We start from the raw sequence: 23,383 nt of genomic DNA on the forward strand, positions 1-23,383 counted from the left end.
AGTTTTTCCACCTTATCACCCCTCGGTGATATATGACCAATCTATGTTGATTTGCCGTCAAAAACCCAACTCACTCACTCACTCCACACTGGAGTGATGGGCTCCAGTTTCCTCAAATGTGCCCAGTTTCACTATCAAGCATCGAAATAGTTGAGCATGCTGTCTCCTGTGACAGCTCTTGTTGTGACTACTACTGCTACTGTAGATGATGATGATGCAGAATTTGGAACTGTTTAAGCTTTAAGCTTGTAATATCGCTGTTGCTGCTGCTGCTGATACTGATGATAGTAATGATGACTGCTGCTTCGAATTCTTAATTATTCATCTGTTATTGTCACTGGTCTGAAAAGATGAAAATGATCATCAGATGTTCATGATAGAATGAAAGTCACAATGCTAAATAATTTACTACGCATAATGATTGTCAATTTAATATCAAGATTATTCTCAGAAATTTTAATGCTGCTGCTGATGATGATGATGCAGTTACTGCTGCTAACTTATGGAGGTGATGCTGATGATGATACTTAAACAAAATTTCTGATAATTTACAAGGTGCTATCAATTTGAAAGTGAGAATATTCTTAGGAAGATTAAAATGTGGAATTGGTTGTGGTTGCTGCTAGTGATTTTAATGGCATTGTATTCCATATCAATAACCAGGAATTATTTGTTTAGTATGAACAATGTGCCAAGATTGTAAAAATGTGGAATTGTTTACATGTATATTGTTTAAGGTGATTGTTGTTTTTTGTTGCTGAAGAGTTTGCTGCTTTTGCTGATAATTATCACAATGATTTCCTTATTTTGGTTAATGGGGTACTGGTATTAAAAATTTGTTCTCTGAAGGCTCATCATTATGTGATATTTAACAGATGATAGATTTGAAAGTCTTGTTACAACAGTTTTATAAGTTTCGGGATTCAATTTATGACTAGAGCATTGTGTACAAAATCAAGGCTGCTTTTTTCTTATTATGTATTTTTTCTATTTTCAGGTACTGAGGTGACCGAGGCTATGAGGGCACTACCTCCTGGTAGTGATGAGGTCGTTGCTTTGGCTGTGACGGAGGAGCTGTCTACTGAGGTGACTCCCTTCGCTAGCCAGGACCCCGTCCGTCCTGTTGTAGATGTTGCGGTAATCCCAGAGGATACGCCCGCCGCTGACGTCGAAGGTATTGGGGAAGGGGCTCCTCAGGGTGTCCATCCTGTGGAGCATGAGGTGGGTCCTGTACCCCAGGTGGATCCTTTCCCTTTTGTACCTGAGGTAGAGGTGCCTCTCCCACCTCTTTTTGTCCCAGAGGTAGAGGTACCCGCTCCTTTTGTGCCACAGGTATCCCAGGTATTCCCAGGGAACACCAGAGACAGGGAGTCTCTGGGAGGGGTGGTTCAGGGATTAGAGGTTAATCCTGCGGGTAGGCCAGAGTTAGATGTACAGGTTTTTGTCCCACGCAGGTCAACTAGGCCCCGTCGACCTCATGTGCCTATGCAGATTATTTGGGGCAGGGGGGTTAAGTCCTATGATTAGCCAATGGCCTCACACCTCCTCCCTTCTTGTGGTTGAGGAGAACATGACAGAAATAAGGGTGTTTAGTATACTTTAACATTAAGCTACTTCATCATCATACATTATCATCATCTGTTCATCATCATCCATTCATCATTATCCTCATCCATTCATCATCATCATCCATTCATCATCATCGTCCAATCTTCATTATCATCATCCATTCATCATCATCATCCAATCTTCATCATCATCGTCCATTTATCCATTACTCATCATCATCTATCCAGCATCATCATCTGTTCATCATCATCATCATCTCTATTCATCATAATCATTGTCTATCATCTAGTCATCATCTATTCATCGTCATCATCATCTATTCATCACCATCAGCTCTATTCATCATCATCTTCTCTATTTATCGTCATCATCTGTTTAGTCATCAGTACTTGATTTTTCTACAGACACTTGTTGGTTAGTCCCAATCCCCCCTCCCCTCCTTCGCCTCCGCCATTTGTCAGCATCAAGATTTAGAACATGATCAAAGATGTACTCTTATTTTCCATCATGTTCTGCGTTGGTCGAGTAGGCTTATGTGATGGTTTGTTTGCATTTTTCTGGTCATGGCTGCTGTTTCCTTGCCGTTGGGGGCTGTCTTTTTTCTCTTAAAAGAGAAATTAGATTGACGGGAAGTGAATCTGTGGTCATGACAAAGAAACATGCCTACAGACCAACACTTTAGCCTGCTCAGCTCTTGCAGAACATGACTGAAGATGACAGCTCATCTCTGATAACCAAATACTACTACTACTACTACTAATAATAATAATAATAATAAACTTGAATATAGCATGTTTTATAATCATGACCATTTCTCAGTTTATTTTAAAAGACTAAAAGTTTGCTGATAGTTGTCAGGGTCTTAGGAGGGGAGTTGGGCAAACCCACCGGTGAATGTGGATTTTCCAAGGAAACAGAATTGGCATCACTGCTAATCATTCATGTCCATCAGTCATCATCACATATCCAATCTTCATCCAATCTTCATCATCATCATCCCATTTATCATCATCTACTCATTATCATCATCATCATCATCTATCCAGCATCATCATCTGTTCATCATTATCATCATCCATTCATCATCATCTGCTTATCATCATCATCATCATCTCTATTCATCATCATCTATCATCATCATCATCTAGTCATCATCAATTCATCGTCATCATCATCATCCACTTCCTTCTCCTCCTCATTTTCATCTATTTTATCATCATTCATTATCATCATTATCCTTATCATTTATCATTATCATCAGCCATTATCATATCTATCTATAAGTCATGTCCAAACTACATTTATTCAAGGTGTTAAATGTATACCAAACAGTCAGATTTCTTGCCAGTTTTTTGAAACCATTTCTTAGTTAAGTGGTGTGATTGTTGTTGTTGTATGTGTATGTTGTTTTTGTATGTGAAGTTTGAAAGCTTGTGTTATATGTTACCAGTAACAGTATGTGTACTATAAATACTTAAAAGACAATACTAAATTAGCCAAGGAGGCTTTGTTAATAATGGCAAACATTGCATGCAGTACTGGATTTTACCAGGAGCCAGCAATATCCAGGACCCTGCAAAATTAGTATTTATGGTAACTATCTTCTATGCACGGTACTGGTTTTTTTCCAGGAGTGAAAATAAGAATGTGTGAAAAGTCATGTGTGCTTGTTTTGTTGGTAGTGTGTGTGATGTGATTGTTGTTGTATGTGTATGTTGTTTGTGTATGTGGAGTTTGGAAGCTTGTGTTATATGTTACCAGTAACAGTATGTGTACTATATATACTTAAAAGACAATACTAAATTAGCCAAGGAGGCTTTGTTAATAATGGCAAAAATTGCATGCAGTACTGGATTTTCCCAGGACCCAGCAATTTCCAGGACCCTGCAAAATTAGTATTTATGGTAACTATCTTCTTTGCACGGTACTGGTTTTTTTCCAGGAGTGAAAAGAAGAATGTGTGAAAAGTCATGTGTGCTCGTTTTGTATGGTAGTGTGTGTTGTGTGTTTGTTGTTTTTACAAAAAATACAAAAAAAAAAAAAAAAAAAAAAAAAAAAACCTAAAAAAAAAAACCTAAAAAAAACCCACTATGTACATGTTTTTGTTTGTAGTATTTGATGTAATAATTTATTGTGACCATTGCAGGCTGCAAGAAAGAGCATCATAATGCAGTTAACTGAATTCTGTTATGAAGCAGGAAAGGGACATCAAAGAACAGTGGACAAGATTTTATTATGAAGCAAAAAAAGGGACATCAGAGTGCAGTGGACGAGATTTTTTTAAGAAGGAAGAAAGGAATATTAAAATGCAGTGGACTGGATTTAATTATGAATTAAGAAAAGAAACATCAAAGTGCAGTAAATGAAATTTTATTATGAAATCCAAGGAAGGGACATCAAAGTGCAATGGACTGGAGACTACTGGGGAGAAGATGTTGCTTCAAAATATTGGCCGAGTTGCTTTTTGCAGTAGAGGAATATCAAAGTGCAATCAACTGGATTTAACATAAAGCAAGGAAGGATTATCAAAGTGTTATGAATTAAACTGTTTCCGGACAGGAATAAACAACATCAAATTCTAATTGACTGGATTTTCTTGGGAAGGATAGAAAGAACATGAGGAAGGAACATAAAAGTGCAATTGATTCAGTTTTATTATGGAGAAAGGAAGAAACGTCAAAGTGCAATCGACTTGGATTTTATTTAAGTGCAGTGGACAGACTGGATTTTCTCAGAGTGAAGAGAGGATATCTTGATGTTAATGTGACCCATAAAAGTGACTATATTCATTTGTAGTGTTAAAAGTGAAAAAATAACATAAAAATGTTAATCATTGGAATTGATACTTTTTGTGGGGGTGGGAATCTCTGTCCTGTGTATACCATTTCTTCCCATTCATCCTATCTTATTTCATCCTGACCCTGCCCATCCCATCCCTGATTGGTTACCCAGATATGATTGTACATATAATATATAATAAAGCATATATTTGAATTAAAATATGAATGTAGAGCATGGCCACGAAATAAACAGAAAAGATGTGTATAAATCAATTTAATATGAAATATGTTCGTGTGAAATCATGTCTTATTCATGCAATTGACACTTTCTATATTCACACTATATGAAGTGGTAAACGTACACTTCTTTATAAGCAAATGTATGTTTGTGATAGAAAAGGTCGAAAACTTGAATTTTTCGAGACATTCATAATATTATTATGGATAGTCTATTATGTGAAGTGGAATAATTATTAAATCTGGAACCACGCTTGTACATTTTTTTCGGAAGTTACACTCTCGCGATATTTTGAAAAGAATTTTTTAAAGGTAATTATGTTTTTCTCTTTCTTACATATTTGCTGAATTACAAGAGTAATTTATATTTCTTGTTGCCATGCTTATTTACAGTACTTATACCAATTCATTTTCATTCAGTTTGAGCTGCAAGGTGAAGCAGGAAAATGGTGTCAAGTTTGAAGGCAAGCCAAAGATGCAGTCCTGGATTTTCCTTGGAAAAGTATGAAGAATGTCTGTGAAGAAAGTGACATTGCAGTGTTTAAAGAGAAGAAAGAACAAAAAAGTTAAAGACAGCAAAAGAAGACCATCGAACTTAAATAGATTATATCACTTTGTATGAAAGAGCATTATTATGCAGTGAACTGGAATTTATTTTGAAGCAAAAAAGGGACATCAAAGTGCAGTGGACAGGATTTTATTATGAATCAAGAAATGAATATTAAAGTGAAGAGGACTGGATTGAATTATGACTCAAGAAAGGAACATCAGTACAGTGAATGGAATTTTATTATGAAGAAAGGAAGAGACATCAAAGTGCAGTGGACTGGAGACTACTTGGGAGAAGATGTTGCTTCAGTATATTGGCAAAGTTGCTTTTTGCTACAGGTGCAAAGCCCTGACAGATTCCTTTACTATTGATTAAGACATGCTAACGTTGCCTTCGAGGACAATCCGGTGTCTATATGTCCGCTAGATTGTGGCGTTTTTTGGAGCGACTGGTCTGCATCATTGTACCGGCAATGTTAAGATGATGGTTGTTCCTCTGCGTTTTGAGAGATGGAATCAGGGATTGTGAGGATTTGCATTTCTTCCATATCAACAGACTGCCAATGACAACTGACTTTATGTCCCATTCATATGTACAGTCAGCGATTGATTTGACTTTATTATGAAGCAGTAGAGGAATATCAAAGTGCAATTAACTGGATTTAACATAAAGCAAGGAAGGATTATCAAAGTGTTATGAATTAAATTGTTTCAGGACAGGAAGAAACAGCATTCAATTCTAATTGACTGGATTTTCTCAGGAAGAAAAGAAAGAACATGAGGAAGGAACATAAAAATGCAGTTAATTCAATTTTATTGTGGAGCAAGGAAGAAACATCAAAGTGCAATCGACTTGGATTTTATTTAAGTGCAGTGGACAGACTGGATTTTCTCAGAGTGAAGAGAGGATATCTTAATGTTAATGTGACCTATAAAAGTGACTGTATTCATTTGTAGTGTTAAAAGTGAAAAACTAACATAAAAATGTTAATCATTGGAATTTATACCTTTTGTGGGGTTGGGAATCTCTGTTGTGTGTATACCATTTCTTCCCATTCATCCTATCTTATTTCATCCTGACCATGCCCATCCCATCCCTGATTGGTTACACAGATATGATTGTACATAAAATATATAATAAAGCATATATTTGAATTAAAATATAAATGTAGAGCATGGCCACGAAATAAACAGAAAAGATGTGTATAAATCAATTTAATATGAAATATGTTCATGTGAAATCATGTCTTATTCAGGCAATTGACACTTTCTATATTCAGACTATATGAAGTGGTAAAAGTACACTTCTTTATAAGCAAATGTATGTATATAATAAAAAAGGTCGAAAACTTGAATTTTTCGAGACATTCATAATATTATTATTATGGATAGAGTCTACTATGTGAAGTGGAATAATTATTAAATCTGGAACCACGCTTGTACAGTTTTTTTAGGAAGTTACACTCTCGCGATATTTTGGAAAGAATATTTTAAAGGTAATTATGTTTTTCTCTTTCTTACATATTTGCTGAATTACAAGAGTAATTTATATTTCTTGTTGCCATGCTTATTTACAGTACTTATACCAGTCCATTTTCATTCAGTTTGAGCTGCAAGGTGAAGCAGGAAAATGGTGTCAACTTTGAAGGCAAGCCGAAGATGCAGTCCTGGATTTTCCTTGGAAAAGTATGAAGAATATCTGTGAAAAAAGTGACTGTGTTTATTTGCAGTGTTTAAAGTGAAGAAAGAACAAAAAAAGTTTGACAGCAAAAGAAGACCATCAAACTTGAATAGATTATATCACTTTGTATGAAAGAGCATTATTATGCAGTGAACTGGAATTTATTATGAAGCAAAAAAGGGACATCAAAGTGCAGTGGACAGGATTTTATTATGAATCAAGAAATGAATATTAAAGTGCAGAGGACTGGATTGAATTATGACACAAGAAAGGAACATCAAAGTACAGTAAATGGAATTTTAGTATGAAGAAAGGAAGAGACATCAAAGTGCAATGGACTGGAGACTACTTGGGAGTAGATGTTGCTTCAAAAGATTGGCAGAGTTGCTTTTTGCTACAGGTGCAAAGCCCTGACAGATTCCTTTACTATTGATTGAGACATGCTAACGTTGCCTTCGAGGACAATCCGGTGTCTATATGTCCGCTAGATTGTGGCGTTTTTTGGAGCGACTGGTCTGCAACATTGTACCGGCAATGTTAAGATGATGGTTGTTCCTCTGTGTTTTGAGAGATGGAATCAGGGATTGTGAGGATTTGCATTTCTTCCATATCAACAGACTGCCAATGACAACTGACTTTATGTCCCGTTCATATGTACAGTCAGCGATCGATTTGACTTTATTATGAAGCAGTAGAGGAATATCAAAGTGCAATTAACTGGATTTAACATAAAGCAAGGAAGGATTATCAAAGTGTTATGAATTAAATTGTTTCAGGACAGGAAGAAACAACATCCAATTCTAATTGACTGGATTTTCTCAGGAAGAAAAGAAAGAACATGAGGAAGGAACATAAAAGTGCAATTAATTCAATTTTATTATGGAGAAAGGAAGAAACATCAAAGTGCAATCGACTTGGATTTTATTTAAGTGCAGTGGACAGACTGGATTTTCTCAGAGTGAAGAGAGGATATCTTAATGTTAATGTGACCCATAAAAGTGACTGTATTCATTTGTAGTGTTTAAAGTGAAAAAATAACATAAAAATGTTAATCATTGGAATTGATACTTTTTGTGGGGGTGGGAATCTCTGTTGTGTGTATACCATTTCTTCCCATTCATCCTATCTTATTTCATCCTGACCATGCCCATCCCATTCCTGATTGGTTACCCAGATATGATTGTACAAATAATATATAATATAGCATATATTTGAATTAAAATACAAATGTACAGCATGGCCACGAAGTAAACAGAGAAAAGATGTGTATAAATCAATTTAATATGAAATATGTTAGTGTGAAAATATGTCTTATTCATGCAGTTGACACTTTCTATATTCACACTTTATATAAAATAGTGTAAGTACACTTCTTTATAAGTAGATGTATGTATATGATAGAAAAAACATGAATTTCGGGACGTTCATAATATTATTTTGGATACAGTCTATTATCTGAAGTGGAATAATTATTAAATCTGGAACCACGCTTGTACAGCTTTTTTGGAAGTTGCACTCTCGCTTTATTTTGAAAAATATGGAATAGAATTGTTTAAAAGGTAGTATTTTTCTGCTTGGTACATTTATGCAGAATTACATGAGTAATTTATATTTCTTGTTGCCATGCTTATTTACAGTACTTATACTAGTTCATTTTTTCTTCAGTTTGAGCTACAAGTTGAAGCAGGAAAATGGTGCCAAGTGTCCAGGCAATCCAAAGAAGCAGTACTGGATTTTCCCCAGAAAAGTATGAAGAATGTCTATGAAAAAAGTGACTGTGTTCATTTGTAGTATTTAAAGTGAAGAAAGAACATACAAATTTTAATCATTAGAATTGATACTTTTTGTGGGGGTGGGAATCTGTGTCCTTTGTAGTCCAGTTCTTTCCCATCAGTCCTAACCCCATTTCATCTTGACCCGGCCCATCCCATTCCTGATTTGTAATCCAGATATGAATGTACAAATAATATTTATCATATTAGAATTAAAATATTAATATAGAGCATGGCAAAATAAGCAGAGAGATATATATAGATGAATTTAATATGAAATATGTTAGTATGAAAATATGTCTTATGCATGCAATTGTCACATACAATTATAGTAACACTTTATAAGAATTGATAAAAGTACACTTCTTTGTAAGTAAATATATGTATATGATAGAAAAGGTTGAAAACATGAGTTTTTGGAGACATTTATAATATTGTTATGGATTTAGTCTATTATCTTACATGGAATAATTATTGAATCTGGAACCACTCTTGTGTAGAGTATGGGAACAAAATAAACATAGAATGGATTTGTATAAATGAATTCAATATGAAATAATTGTTCATGTGAAAATATGTCTGATTAAATGCAATGAACATTTGCTATAGTTAAACTTGATTGGAAGTTGTAAAAGTGCATTTCTTTGTAAAAATGAATATATGATAGAAAAGGTCAATAGACTGCCAATGACAACTGACTTTATGTCCCATTCATATGTATAGTCAGTGATTGATTGGACTTTATTATGAAGCAGAAAAGGAATATAAAAGTGCAATAGAAAGGATTTAATATGAAGTAAGGAAAGATCATCTAAATGTTATAAAAAGTGACATAATTGGAAAATTAATGTTAATTATTAGAATTGATACATTTGTGGGGATGGGAATCTCTGTTCTGTCTTTACCATATATTCCAATTCATCCTATCCAATTCCAACTTGACCCTGCCCATCCCATTTCTGATTGGTTACCCAGATATGATTGTATAAATAATACATAATATAGCATACTTGAATTAAAATATTAATGTGGAGCATGGCCAAAAAATAAGAAGAGAAAAGATGTGTATAAATCAATTTAATATGAAATATGTTAGTGTGAAATCATGTCTTATTCATCCAGTTGACACTTTCTATATTCACACGTTATATGAAGTGTTAATAGTACACTTCTTTATAAGTAGATGTATGTATATGATAGAAAAGGTTGAAAACGTGAATTTTTCGAGACATTCTTAATATTATTATAAATAGTTTATTATGTGAAGTGGAATAGTTATTAAATCTGGAACCACACTTGTACAGTTTTCAGAAGTAACACTCTAACAGTATTTTGAAAAGTCTGGAAAAAGAATTGTTTGAAAGGTAATATGTTATTCTACTTGGTACTTATATGCAGAATTACAGGAGCAATTTATATTTCTTGTTGCCATGCTTATTTACAGTACATATACCAGTCCATTTTTTCTTCAGTTTGAGCTGCAAGTTTATGCAGGAAAATGGTGTCAAGTGTCAAGGCAAGCCAAAGAAGAAGTACTGGATTTCCCCAGAAAAGTATGAAGAATGTCTGAAAACAGTGACTGTGTTCATTTGTAGTATTTAAAGTGAAGAAAGAACATAAAAAAATTAATCATTGGAATTGATACTTTTTGTGGGGGTGGGAATCTGTGTCCTTTGTAGTCCAGTTCCTTCCCATCAGTCCTAACCCTATTTCATCTTGACCTGGCCCATCCCATTCCTGATTTGTAATCCAGATATGAATGTACAAATAATATATATCATATTTGAATTAAAATATTAATATATAGTATTGCCACAAAATAAGCAGAGAGATGTGTATAGATGAATTTAATATGAAATATGTTAGTATGAAAATATGTCTTATGCATGCAATTGACACATACAATAGTAACACTTTATAAGAATTGATAAAAGTACACTTCTTTGTAAGTAAATATATGTATATGATAGAAAAGGTCGAAAACATGAGTTTTTGGAGACGTTTATAATATTGTTATGGATTTAGTCTATTATCTTACATGGAATAATTACTGAATCTGGAACCACTCTTGTGTAGAGTATGGGAACAAAATAAGCATAGAATGGATTTGTATAAATGAATTCAATATGAAATAATTGTTCATGTGAAAATATGTCTTATTAATGCAATGAACATTTGCTATAGTTAAACTTGATTAGAAGTGGTAAAAGTACATTTCTTTGTAAAAATGAATATATGATAGAAAAGGTCAATAGACTGCCAATGACAACTGATTTTATGTCCCATTCATATGTATAGTCAGCGATTGATTGGACTTTATTATGAAGGAGAAAAGGAATATAAAAGTGCAATAGAAAGGATTTTATATGAAGTAAGGAAAGATCATTTAAAATGTTATAAAAAGTGACATAATTAAAAATGTTTATTATTAGAATTGATACTTTTGTGGGAGTGGGAATCTCTGTTCTGTCTATACCATTTATTCCGATTCATCCTATCCAATTCCAACTTGACCCTGCCCATCCCATTTCTGATTGGTTACCCAGATATGATTGTATAAATAATACATAATATAACATACTTAAATTAAAATATTAATGTTGAGCATGGCCAAAAAATAAAGAAGAGAAAAGATGTGTATAAATCAATTTAATATGAAATATGTTAGTGTGAAATCATGTCTTATTCATCCAGTCGACACTTTCTATATTCACACATTATATGAAGTGTTAATAGTACACTTCTTTATAAGTAGATGTATGTAAATGATAAGAAAGGTTGAAAACATGAATTTTTCGAGACATTCTTAATATTATTATAAATAGTTTATTATCTGAAGTGGAATAGTTATTAAATCTGGAACCACACTTGTACAGTTTTCAGAAGTTACACTCCAACGATATTTTGAAAAGTCTGGAAAAAGAATTGAAAGGTAATATGTTATTCTACTTGGTACACATATGCAGAATTACAGGAGTAATTTATATTTCATGTTGCCATGCTTATTTACAGTACATATACCAGTCCATTTTTTCTTCAGTTTGAGCTGCAAGTTGAAGCAGGAAAATGGTGTCGTGTCAAGGCAAGCCAAAGAAGAAGTACTGGATTTTCCCCAGAAAAGTACGAAGAGTGTCTGTGAAAAAGGTGACTGTTCATTTGTAGTATTTAAAGTGAAGAAAGAACATAAAAAAATTAATCATTGGAATTGATACTTTTTGTGGGGGTGGGAATCTGTGTTCTTTGTAGTCCATTTCCTTCCCATCAGTCCTAACCCCATTTCATCTTGACCTAACCCATCCCATTCCTGGTTTGAAATCCAGATATGAATGTACAGATAATATATATCATATTTGAATTAAAATATTAATATAGAGCATAGCCACAAAATAAGCAGAGAGATGTGTATAGATGAATTTGATATGAAATATGTTAGTATAAAAATGTGTCTTATGCATGCAATTGACACATACAATAGTAACACTTTATAAGAATTGATAAAAGTACACTTCTTTGTAAGTTAATATATGTATATGATAGAAAAGGTTGAAAACATGAGTTTTTGGAGACGTTTATAATATTGTTATGGATTCAGTGTATTATCTTATATGGAATAATTATTGAATCTGGAACCACTCTTGTGTAGAGTATGGGAACAAAATAAACATAGAATGGATTTGTATAAATGAATTCAATGTGAAATAATTGTTCATGTGAAAATATGTCTTATTAATGCAATGAACATTTGCTATAGTTTAACTTGATTAGAAGTGGTAAAAGTACATTTCTTTGTAAAAATGTATATATGATAGAAAAGGTCAATAGACTGCCAATGACAACTGACTTTATGTCCCGTTCATATGTATAGTCAGTGATTGATTGGACTTTATTATGAAGCAGAAAAGGAATATAAAAGTGCAATAGAAAGGATTTAATATGAAGTAAGGAAAGATCATCTAAATGTTATAAAAAGTGACATAATTAAAAATGTTATTGGAATTGATATTTTTTGTGGAGGTGGGAATCACTGTCCTGTCTATTCCAGATCCTTCCCATTCATCCTTTCTGATTCCATCCTGACCCTGCCCATCCCATTCCTGATTGGTTGTCCTGATATGTTCATACAAATAATATATAATATAACATACATGAATGAAAATATTAATGTAGAACATAGTTGCATTAAAAGCAGAGGAAAGGTGTAAATAGATAAATTTGATATGAAATATGTTTGTGTGAAAATATGTCATATTCATGTAGTTGACACTTTTTGACCCTTTCTATAGTCACACTTTATAAGAAGTGGTAGAAGTAAACTTCTGTATAATGTATATATGATGTTTGTAGTGTTTAAAATGAAGAAAGAACATGAAATGTTAATCATTGAAATTGATACTTTGTGGGGGATGGAAACATTGTCCAGTCTATTCCAGTTCCTTCCCATTCATGCCTATCCTAAGCCATCCTGACCCTGTCCATCCCATTTCTGATGGGTAACTCATGTATGATTGTACAAATAATATATAATATAGCATATTAGAATTAAAATATTAATGTTGAGCATGGCCCAAATAAAGGAAGAGAAAATATGTGTATAAATAGAATAATTTTAAATATGTTTTATTCATGCAATTGACACTTACTATGGTAACACTTTGTAAGAAGTGGTAAAAGTACACTTCTTTATAAGTAGATACATATTTGATAGAAAAGGTTAAAAACATTTGTTTTTCGAGCTGTTCATAATATTATTATGGAAACAGTCTATTACCTAAAGACAAAAAGACAAATGATTATTAAATCTGGAACCACATTGCATGAGCAAATGAAGGTTTATGTACAGTTGTTGAAAGTTACATTCTTGCTGTATTTTGAGAAGTATGGAAAAAGAATTGTTTGATAGGTAAAATTCTTTTCTTTGTTTCAGTCATATTTGCTGAATTTGCTGACCATTGTTGAAGGTGTGGATTTTCCCTGGGAAAAAATGAAGAATGTTTTCAAAAAGAGACTGTATTCATTTGTAGTGTTTGAAGTGATGAAAGAATAACAAATGGGTACTTACTGAAAATTATATTTTTTGTGGAGTTGGGAATCTCTGTCCTATCTATTCCTGTTCCTCCCCATTCTGTCTTGTCCCATTCTGACCTGGCCCATCTATTCCTGATTGATAATCTAGAAGTGTTTGTAAAAAGAACTTGTTGCATATTTGAATGGAATTGTATATTGAAGTAGTGTTATAGAATATGGCCGCAAAATAAGCTGAAAAAAATATTAATACCAAATATGTTAGTGTGAAAATGTGTTTTATTTATGCAATGGATACTTAGTTTAGTTTATAATTGTATAAAACTAAAGTGTGTTTCAGGAAAGTATAATTTGTAAGTTTATACGAGTTTTGTTAAACATATGGATACAGTTATGCAGTATTATACAGGATATAAGATAGAATAAATATTAAACCTGGAATGACATTTGTAGCAGTATGTAAGGGAAAACTATTGGGTATATAAACATTGAATGTAACGTAATAATAATGACTTTAACAACATGACAAGTCTCTTACATTATACTGTTTCTAGAGACAGAAGACAAAAGATGTTGAATGTGACAGCTGGAAATGTAAGTAGTAGGCTACAAGACTGATTTCCAAACCAAATGATAGGCACTAGTAGGTATTGTTGTTTATAATGGTACTTGTAGTTTTGTTTATAAAAGGTTTAATTGATATGTTTACCTGTTACTCACAGGTAAATGTCAACTTCTCTTCTCAAATTACAGGTGGAGGATGATTGATTTAGACTTTAGCTTAAGAGGATTTAACTAATGTATTCCATGTAACTTTTACCATGATTTTAGATGCCTAAGTTCCAAAACATTAACACTCTTATTAGCAGAAACACCCATGGATGAAGAATCAGACTGCTTAATCGAGGAAGGGCGGATGATGAAAATTGTCACATGCTACAAGAAAAATGCCAGCTTGAAAGATAGAATCCCACAAACTACCAGCACCAACTCGGACAGATGGTATCTCAACATATAGTAGATTCACTGTGATACGTGGTAGAGCAGATATAGCTGGTCAAATCATACAAGAATGTTGAGGTAATGAAACATAAATTCATATTTATTTATTTTTAGCTCACCTGTCACAAAGTGACAAGGTGAGCTTTTGTGATCGTACGGTGTCTGTCGTCCGTGCATCCGTCCGTAAACTTTTGCTTGTGACCACTCTAGAGGTCACATTTTTCATGGGATCTTTATGAAAGTTGGTCTGAATGTTCATCTTGATGATATCTAGGTCAAGTTCGAAACTGGGTTAGTGCCATCAAAAACTAGGTCAGTAGGTCTAAAAATAGAAAAACCATGTGACCTCTCTAGAGGCCATATGTTTCACAAGATCTTCATGGAAATTCATCAGAATGTTCACCTTGATGATATCTAGGTCAAGTTAGAAACTGGGTCACGTGCCTTCAAAAACTAGGTCAGTAGGTCTAAAAATAGAAAAACCTTGTGACCTCTCTTGAGGCCATATATTTCACAAGATCTTCATGAAAATTGGTCAGAACGTTCACCTTGATAATATCTAGGTCAAGTTCGAAACTGGGTCACGTGCCATCAAAAACTAGGTCAGTAGGTCAAATAATAGAAAAACCTTGTGACCTCTCTAATAGCCATATTTTTCATGGGATCTGTATGAAAGTTGTTCAGAATGTTCATCTTGATGATATCTAGATCAAGTTCGAAACTGGGTCACGTGCGGTCAAAAACTAGGTCAGTAGGTCTAAAAATAGAAAAAAATTGTGACCTCTCTAGAGGCCATATATTTCAATGGATCTTCATGAAAATTGGTCAGAATGTTCACCTTGATGATATCTAGGTCAAATTCGAAAGTGGGTCACGTGCCATCAAAACTAGGTCAGTAGGTCAAATAATAGAAAAACCTTGTGACCTTTTCTAGAGGCCATATTTTTCATGGGATCTGTATGAAAGTTGGTCTGAATGTTCATCTTGATGATATCTAGGTCAAGTTTGAAACTTGGTCACATGCCATCAAAAACTAGGTCAGTAGGTCAAATAATAGAAAAGCATTGTGACCTCTCTAAAGGCCATATTTTTCATGGGATCTGTATGAAAATTGGTCTGAATGTTCATCTTGATGATATCTAGGTCAAGTTTGAAACAGGGTCATGTGTGGTCAAAAACTAGGTCAGTAGGTCTAAAATTATTAAAATCTTTTGACCTCTCTAGAGGCCATATTTTTCAATGGATCTTCATGAAAATTGATCTGAATGTTCACCTTGATGATATCTAGGTCAGTTTCGAAACTGGGTCACGTGCAATCAAACACTAGGCCAGTAGGTATAAAAATAGAAAAACCTTGTGACCTCTCTAGAGGCCATATTTTTCATGAGATCTTCATGAAAATTAGTGAGAATGTTCACCTTAATGATATCTAGGTAAAGTTCAAAACAGGGTCCATACCTTCGAAAACTAGGTCAGTAGGTCAAATAATAGAAAAACCTTGTGACCTCTCTAGAGACCATATTTTTCAATGGATCTTCATGAAAATTGGTCAGAATTTTTATCTTGATAATATCTAGGTCAAGTTCAAAACTGGGTCACATGAGCTCAAAAACTAGGTCACTATGTCAAATAATAGAAAAAACGACGTCATACTCAAAACTGGGTCATGTGGGAAGAGGTGAGCGATTCAGGACCATCATGGTCCTCTTGTTTTAAAAAGCTGTTTACATTCGAACTGCTGCAGATAGTTAGGGAGTACACACAATGAACATTTAACTTTAAGCCTGCTGTCGGCAAACTATTCTGTCTTTGTGACCAGTGCAGACCAAGATCAGCCTGTACCTCCGTGCAGGCTGATCCTGGTCTGCGCTGTTTGCTATTCAGTCAGTAAATTTTAAGTGGACACCCCTTTGAATCATAAGTGGTACTGCCCAAATTAAATGATGGACCAGTCCAATATAGAAAAAAGTAGGGTAAAGGTTAAAGCATATTGCCATTGCCAAAAGAAGTGAAGTTACTGTAAGTTCTAATGCTAATTGCTACAAAGTTTTTTGCATTTTTTTTCATTTAAAAACAGAACTACATCTACCTACCCTATTTTTTAAGCATGTTACCAGAAACAAAGATTTTTTTTAGTCCTTATTAATTTAGCAAGTTTTATTTAGCTGCATATATTTTTTTGTTTGTTTATTTTGGGTTTAACGCCGTTTTTCAACAGTATTTCAGTCATGTAACTGCGGGCAGTTAACCTAACCGGTGTTCCTGTATTCTGTACCATTACAAACCTGTTCTCCACAAGTAACTGCCAACTTCCCCACATGGAGGACTAATGATTTCAGACACGATGTTGTTTATCAAATAGTCACGGAGAACATACGCCCCGCCCAAGGATTGAACTCACGACCCTATGATCCGTAGACCAACGCTCTTACCTACTGAGCTAAGCGGGTGGGCTTATATATTTTTTACCAGACTTTTATTTATCAGAAATATAGTACAAGTCTTACTTTTACCAACCACTTAAGTTGCAGTTAATTGTCTAAAAGTGATAACTATTTTTTAAAAATTCTTTTTAAAGACAAAAAGGAAATGTATAATCAAATGTTATTCTAACAGCATTACCTCCTGTACATTTCAATGTTCTTCATTTTTTTATACACACATAAAGGATACTGTGAAATCAATAATAATTCATGGGGTACTGATTAGACTAGCTCCTAGACTATGATATATCTTTTTTACATTTTTATGATTAAATGTAGTGAATTTAGTCAGTCTATATTCTATGTCCAATATCATAATTTCAACATCATTCCTCTGTGAAAATCTCTAAAATAGAATGGCTTTTGTCTCTATGAAATTAAATTCGTCAAAAAAAAAAAGGAAAAATGTAGAAATATATTATTATCAGTCTAGTGGCTAGTCTAGGTACTGATTATTGTGGATTTCATGGTTGTGTCAATCCACAAAATTTAATCCCAATGAACAGTTAAACTTCCCATTCATTTCATGTTCAATAGTTGAAATCCACATAATTCATATCCCCACAAAATTTCCATTTTGACCAAAACCACGAAATTTCATGCCAGCAAAATAAAATGATGACAGTATCTAGGTTCTGTACTGTATCATGCTGGACATTATTAATTCTGGTTTTATAACCAGTGTAGATCATGATCAGACTGCACAGATGTTCTGCTCTGTTTTCCATTCAGTTATGGTAAACACTACTGTTAGCTGTTAATGGTACTCACAGTCCAAATGAAAAATTGATAAGTCTATTATAGAAACTTAGCAGGGTAAGGGCTATACCCCAAACTGCATTTATGTCTATTCCCCATACACTCAGTGTCGAAATACATTTAAGTATTACAAAAAGACTGTTAAATAGTCAGATAGCCAGGATTGTTCAGATACATATTTGATAATAAAAAAAAGTAGCACCGATGCAGAATATTAATGTACCAATTATTACAGATCTATTTCACTGAAATATCCATAAAAGTTAAGGTTTGACTGTGTGCAGACAGAACATCCATCCATTTTAAATTTCTTTGTTAATGTTACTAGCTAAATAATTGTACTTTCCAGAATAGAAATCATTCGACTTTTGATAAATTCTTTGTTTACATTTAGGACTGGGACGATTACTTGGTTAATCGGATCCGATTCGATTACTAGGTGAAACCAGTTTCAATTTTGTAAAACCAGTAATCGCTGTCAAACAATAAACATCATGAGTCGTACTTTATCTTCATACATTTTTTTGACCAGCACATAGATCCAAGTTATATTTCCGCTAAAACACATTACTGAAGACAATCAATAGTCTCGGATTTGCATGTCGTGATATATTTAAAATAACGTCCCCTTAATGCAAAAAGGTACCATGAGCATATGGATATTAAAAGAAGGCACTTGGTACCTTTTTAGCTCGACTATTCGAAGAATAAGTAGAGCTATCCTACTCACCATGGCGTCGGCGTCAGCGTCACACCTTGGTTAAATTTTTTCGTACCAGTCCACATTTTGACAAAGTTCTTTTGAGATAAAGCTTTGAAACTTTCAACAATTGTTTACCATCACCATGGCCAGTTATAGGCAAGAGTACATAACTCCGTCAAGGATTTTGGCTGAATTATGGCCCCTTTCGACTTAGAAATCTTGGTTAAATTTTTCGTACCAGTTCATATTTTGATAAAGTCTCTTTGAGATAAAGCTTTGAAACTTTCAACACTTGTTTACCATCACCAATTATGTCCAGTTATAGGCAAGAGCACATAACTCCACCAAGGAATTTGGCTGAATTATGGCCCTTTTTGACTAAGAAATCTGAGTTAAGTTTTTCGTACCAGTTCATATTTTGACAAAGTCTTTGAAGATAAAGCTTTGAAACTTTCAACACCTGTTTACCATCACCATGTCCAGTTATAGGCAAGAGTACATAACTTCATCAAGGATTTTGGCTGAATTATGGCCCCTTTTGACTTAGAAATCTTGGTTAAGTTTTTCGTACCAGTTCATATTTTGTGTAGTGTTTGACATATGGCTTTGAAACTTTTATCACTTGTTCAGTATAATAGTCTCTATCTGTAGGAAAGAGTACATAACTCTGTCATATATTTTGGCTGAATTATTGCCCTTTTTGCACTTGGAAATTGATTCTGATTTCATACAAGTCCACATTTTGTCAAAACTATTTGACATATGGCTTTTAAACTTTGAACACTTGTTTATCATCAGGATTTCTATCTGTAGGCAAGAGTGCATAACTGTGACAACTATTTTGGCTGAATAATGGCCCTTTTTGGACTTAATTGGTTCACACATTGCCATTTAGTGCAAGACTTAGTGAAATCCACAAATACAGGAACATTGTTTGTCTAATGTATTTTTTCTTTTGTCTGAATATCTGTAGAAATATTTTGACTCCATTCTTCAGTCAATTCTTCGAATAGTCGAGCGCGCTGTCATCCGACAGCTCTTATTGCATTAAGGGGGCGAAATTTATTAAAATACACTAAAATATGACTTATTAGTTGTCACACAGCTTGCAAACAATAAAGTCTGTAAGTTTCTAATGAAGTTAGCTGCTGGAAGTATGGAGATACGGTTGTCAGGAAAGAAAAACAACATTTTCCACATGGCGGCTGATAAACCTGTTCTATTCGATTTCAAACAAAAGATTAACCGGTTTCAAAATTTTGAAATTGTCCCAGCCCTATTTACATTAAGTTTTTATTTAAAAGGATTTGAAATAATTTTAAATCTTCAGACTTATTTATATTTATAAGCATTGACTAGTTTTGCTCTGAGCCCTCTCTAGTGCTAATGTAGAATTTCAAAACATGCCATTGAGGCCTAAAAAAAAAAATTATTTGATTCCAGTAACATGCTAAAAAAAATTAGGGTAGGTAGGTCGGAAAATTTTTTTTTTTTTTGAATTATTTCTTATTAAGGGAGACTTTTCGGAAATTATTTTTGTGTCAAAAAATGAATACAAATAAGGGGCTTATGCCTTTAGAGCATCAGTAAGTTGATTTCTAACATCATTGGCCATGTTTAAAGCATAAAAAGTGCAGTTTTGCAACATTTTGTTAACAAGTTGAAAGAAATATTCTCCAAGGCCATAAAAACATTTAGGGTCAGGCCAAATATTTAGGGTAGGTCGGGATACCGGAAACAAACAATTTTTATGCCCCCCTTCGAAGAAGGAGGGGTATATTGTTTTGCAGATGTTAGTCGGTCGGAATGTAGACCAATCCGTTTCCGGGTGATAACTCAAGAACGCTTGGGGCCCCCCTGAACAGTTAAACGGTTTCCGGATGATAACTCAAGAACGCTTAGGCCTAGGGTCTCAAAAATTAATAGGGAGGTTGATCATGATCAGCAGATGACCCCTATTGATTTTGAGATCAGTATGTCAAAGGTCAAGGTCACAGTGACCAGAAACAGTAAAATGGTTTCCGGGCAATAACTCAAGAACGCTTAGGCCTAGTGTCAGGAAAATTAATAGTTAGCTTGGCCATGACCAGCAGATGACCCTTATTGATTTTGAGGTCATTAGGTCAAAGGTCAAGGTCACATTGGCCAGGAACAGTTAAACGGTTTCTGATCTTCTTGTCCAAAACCATAGGGCCTAGGGCTTTGATATTTGGTATGTAGTAAAATCTAGTGGTCCTTTACCAAAATTGTTCAGATTATATCCCTGGGGTCAGATATGGCCCCGCCCCGGGGGTCACATGGTTTATATAGACTTATATAGGAAAAAAATTTGAAAAACCTCTTGTCCAGAAGCACAAGGCCAAGGGCTTTGATATTTTGTATGTGACATCATCTAGTGGTCCTCTACTAAGATTGTTCAAATTATTCCCATAGGGTCAAATATGGCTCCGCCCTGGGGGTCACATGGTTTACAAAGACTTTTATAGAGAAAAACTTTGAAAATCGTTTTGTCCAAACCACAAAGACTATGGCTTTGATATTTTGTAATGTAGCATCATCTAGTAGTTCTCTACCAAGTTTGTTCAAATTATTCCTCTAGGGTCAAATATGGCCCAGCCCTAGGGGTCACTGGTTTATATAGACTTATATAGCAAAAAACTTAAGAATCTTCATGTCCGTAACCATAAATTTCTGTAGCTACAGCCTTCAAATTTGGACCACATGCATAGGTTTGTGTACCGAAAAAAACTTTGACATTGTTATTGATCTAGTGACCTACTTTCACATTTTTGAAGGTACAGGCTTCAAATTTGGACCACACGCATAGTTTTTTGTTCAGAAATAAAATTTGACCTTGATTTTGACCTAGTGACCTACTTCCACATTTCTCAAGCTACAGCCTACAAATTTGAACCACAAGAATAGTTTTGTGTACTGAAATGAACTTTGATCTTGAGATTGACCTAGTGACCTACTTTCACATTTCTGAAGCTACAGGCTTCAAATTTGGACCACTTGCATAGTTTTGTGTTCCGAAATAGAATTTGACCTTGATTCTGACCTAGTGACCTACTTTCACATTTTTCAAGCTACAGCCTTCAAATTTGAACCATATGCATAGTTTTGTGTACTGAAATGAACTTTGATCTTGAGATTGACCTAGTGACCTACTTTCACATTTTTGAAGCTACAGGCTTCAAATTTGGACAGCTTGCATATTTTTGTGTTCTGAATTGAAATTTGACTTCGATAGTAACCTGATTTCACATTTCTCAAGCTACAGCCTCCATATCTGAAGCACATGCATAGTTCTGTCTACCAAAATGAACTTTGACCTTGAAATTGATCTAGTGACCTACTTTCACATTTCTAAAGCCACCACTTTCAAATTTGGACAACATGCACATTGTTTTGTACCGAAATGAAATTTGACCTTGATTTTGAGCTTGAGCTAGTCTTGAAATTTGGAACATTCAAAAATGGCTCAGTGGATGGCGCCAAGATCGCTCTGTAATCTCTTGTTAGGGTAAAGGTTAAGGTCAGATTAAACCAGATTGGTAGAACTTTTGTTTACAGTGAGCTTATAATTTCTGTTCCTTGTGCAATTACTGAATGCATCAAGGGGGGCATTTCGTGTTCCACGAGCTCTTGTTTTTTTTTACGCCTTATCTTGATGAAGCTTAGTCAGAATGTTAAACTTGATAATTTTTAGGACAGGTTCGAATCTGGGTTATGTCGGGTCAAAAACTAGGTCACCGGGTCAAATCAAAGGAAAAGCTAGTTAACACTTTAGAGGCCACATTTATGACCATATCTTAATGAAACTTGGTCAGAATGTAAATCTTAATGATCTTTAGGTCAAGTTTAAATCTGGGTCAGGTGAGATCAAAAACTAGGTCAAGTCAAAGGAAAAGCTTGTTAACACTCTAGAGGCAACATTTATGACTTTATCTTCATGAAACTTAGAATGTTAAACTTGATTTCAAATCTGGGTTATGTCCGGTCAAAAACTAGGTCATGGTGTCAAATCAAAGGAATAGCTAGTTAACACTTTAGAGGCCACATTTATGACCATATCTTAATGAAACTTGGTCAGAATGTTAATCTTGATGATTTTTAGGTCAATAGGTCAGGTGAGCGATACAGGGCCTTTATGGCCCTTTTGTTTAGAAAAATAGGGAAAAAATCGCTATGAATAATTCTTGTCTTTGGTACCATTTTGAAACTAGGCAATTTTTTCCCAGGATTTATATTTTGTGTTACTGCCAGTACATCTGTGTTGGAGAATTCTGAGTTAATTCTGTATAAAATTTTCAGTTGATGGACAATGAAGAGCCGTTACATGACATGAAAGTACAGCTGACCACAGTGCAGGGTAACCACAAGGAATCTATGGAACAGCTTGGGGACATGTCCCAGCAAGTGGCCATGCTGAGGACTGAGGTCTCTCGAACACAGCAACAGAACCAGGCAATGTCTGAAGATGTAAGCTTTCAGGATTTACCTCCCTTTGATATACAGAATGTAGTTGTAATAAATGATTTTATGTTTTTTGTATATTTTGGTATAGAAGATTGAAGAATTTGACCAGAGCCATACTTGAAAATTAAAAGTCAAGAGTGCTACCTAATGAAGCCCGGGCATGACCTATCCAAGGGTTTGAAGTGGTGAGGTGACTTAGACAGCAATAGACTGTCACAGTATTTTTAAGGACAAAGCCAGAAGTTAAAGATTGCTTGAGTCTTGTCTGATTGCAAGTTTTCAGCAGTTTGGAATCAAAAGAAACTTTCATTTTTTGATTAATCAGTTCTGTGATTATGATCTGG

At 34.3% G+C, this 23,383-nt stretch overlaps 1 long non-coding RNA gene across 3 annotated transcripts in view; it reads left to right on the plus strand.

Moving 5' to 3' along the window:
• The first annotated feature begins 938 nt into the window (after positions 1 to 938).
• LOC123536772 (uncharacterized) overlaps positions 939 to 23,383 on the plus strand; it is a 37,152-nt gene continuing 14,707 nt past the window's right edge. For all 3 annotated transcript variants that reach the window (XR_008368075.1, XR_008368077.1, XR_008368076.1), the window contains exons 1-3: positions 939 to 1,174; positions 3,716 to 14,690; positions 22,875 to 23,042. This is a non-coding gene — a long non-coding RNA (uncharacterized LOC123536772). The remainder of the gene's footprint in view (positions 1,175 to 3,715; positions 14,691 to 22,874; positions 23,043 to 23,383) is intronic.

Source organism: Mercenaria mercenaria, chromosome 17 (genome assembly GCF_021730395.1).
Source record: "Mercenaria mercenaria strain notata chromosome 17, MADL_Memer_1, whole genome shotgun sequence".
Lineage (NCBI taxonomy): Eukaryota > Metazoa > Mollusca > Bivalvia > Venerida > Veneridae > Mercenaria > Mercenaria mercenaria.